Below are 2,128 nucleotides of genomic sequence, written 5' to 3'. Positions count from 1 at the left end.
CCACTCACTCACTCATGCTTAGGGACTTTACAAGAACTCTCCTACGAGGACCCCCTAGAACATCTACCAAACCCAACCCTGACTCGGTTTGTGGATGGGAGCTCAACCCTCACTCCTATGGGGTCTCGCAGGGCAGGGTATACCATAGTGTCTCTCACTGATGTCATCAAGATGGGGCCACTGCCACCTGGAACCACATCACAAAAGGCCGAACTTGTGGCACTCACCAGAGCCCTAACTCTAGCCAAGGGGCAGACAGTTAATATTTTCACAGATTCTAAGTATGCATTCAATATGGAAGGAAAGGGGTCTCCTAACAACCAAAGGGACTCCCTTAACCAATGGCCCTTTAATTCTCAAACTCCTGGGGGCCTCCTACCTCCCAACTAAGGTGGCTGTGGTCCACTGTAGGGGGCATCAGCCTCTCACCAATTCCATAACTACAGGTAATGACCTGGCAGACAGGACAGCTAAGAAAGCCAGTATGGCCCTCTCCCCCTCTGACGGTTTACATTTCCTGGCACCTACAGGAATGTCCCCCTCCTATCCTGCAATGATTAACTTTATTAATTTGGAATCATTTTCCCTAGAACACAGTACACCATTTAATCTAAAAATGCCAGAGTTTATTTTCAAGCATTTTTACAGTGGTTTTTTAAGTCATTAAAAAATATATTTTATTTATTATTTTTATTTTACATGTTGAGTGTATTGCTTGCATGTACATAGGTGTACCACGCCTGTGGAGGTCAGAAGAGAGCATTGGATCCCCCGGAACTGGAGTTACAGACAGTTGTTAGCTGCCATGTGTTGCTGGGAACTGAACCAGGGTCATCTGCAAAGAGCAATCAGTGCACTTAACTGCTGAGCCATCTCTCCAGCCCTCAAGCATTTTTTTGATCCACTTACTGTGTCCTTTTGCTTCGGAAAACTTGTTCTATCGATAGGATATTGACTCCATGTTGTCCATTGTTTTTCTCCTGTTATGTATCTTTGTCTCTTCTCAAGTCAGTATTTTTCCCTCAGCACCATCCCCTACGTTCCTGAATTTGGTTTTGTCACATTTATTACATTTGGTCCCCATTCTGGCATCTTTCAGTCCACTTTGAAACTCTTGCTGTTGTTTAATAATCTTTTAGTCACAATTTTTTTATTCAAGATTCTTTTAAATTTTTTTTTATTCTTTGACAATTTCAGACATGCATATAATGTATTTTGATCATTTTCCCCTCCCGTCCCCCTCCCATCCTCCTCCCATCACACTGCATCCATTCTTTCCAACAAGGCCTTCTACTTTCATATTTTTTTGTTATTGTTGTTTTGAGAGTTTTTGCGTGTGATCCACTGACTAAGGGTTGCTTGCACGAACGAGGGTGGGAACTTATTGACTAAAGCAAGAGCAAGCTACCAGTGGCTAGACAGCTGATAGTGAAAACACTTCAGATCTTTGCCATAAAGGCTCATGTTAGAGTCACATTTTTTTCAAATAAGGAGATAGTTTCCTTTTCTATTGTTCCTTTTGGCAAACTGTGTTTCCTAGTTTATAACTATTGCAATCTGTGCCTACTGTTTTATTAGGTTTTTGGTGGAATTTAACTCTGAGTACCATATGGATTCCTTTTTAGATGGTATCCATGGTTACCTGAACGGGTAGAACAATCACAACTTTTATTTTAGGGTCTCACTTCCAATATTCTCTCAATAAAATCAACTATTTTTATGCTCTGGGATGAAGCTCTTTGAGGTGGTTTTTTTTTTTTAATGTTCTCTTTTCTTGTTTGTATTTTGAAATTAGTGTGGTTCAAAGTGGAGCCCTTTCATTAACAAGCCATTGAATGGCTTTTTCTTCCTTCTCTATATGCATCCCTGCGAGAGGATTCCTTGCCTGGGAGAGGGCATGTCCTGCATGCTCCTATGCTTTAAAAGGCTGAATGGGGGACTTCAAAGATTCAGAGACCAGGCCCAGCAGCATTTACTACACCCAGGTAGCAGCTCTTCTGCCAGAACTTTTGATAGCCTTCAGAGAATGGAGTGACCAGACTCCTGTATTTTCCCAAAGAATCCAGAAATCCAAATTTATATGAATTATATTTATATAAACTCTCCATAAAAGTTAGCAACTGGGGCT

The 2,128-nt window shown here is 41.4% G+C and overlaps 1 long non-coding RNA gene across 4 annotated transcripts in view; it reads right to left on the bottom strand.

Annotated features, from left to right (window-relative positions):
• Window positions 1-798: 798 nt before the first annotated feature.
• LOC103745771 overlaps window positions 799-2,128 on the bottom strand; it is a 37,846-nt gene continuing 36,516 nt past the window's right edge. For all 4 annotated transcript variants that reach the window (XR_001872803.2, XR_001872802.2, XR_001872801.2 and 1 more), the window contains one exon: window positions 799-835. This is a non-coding gene — a long non-coding RNA (uncharacterized LOC103745771). The remainder of the gene's footprint in view (window positions 836-2,128) is intronic.

The sequence above is a fragment of the Nannospalax galili genome, unplaced genomic scaffold, assembly GCF_000622305.1.
Source record: "Nannospalax galili isolate Female #2095 unplaced genomic scaffold, S.galili_v1.0 scaffold924, whole genome shotgun sequence".
Lineage (NCBI taxonomy): Eukaryota > Metazoa > Chordata > Mammalia > Rodentia > Spalacidae > Nannospalax > Nannospalax galili.
Note: the sequence above shows the minus strand (reverse complement) of the source record. Positions and strands in the feature narration are given on the sequence as shown.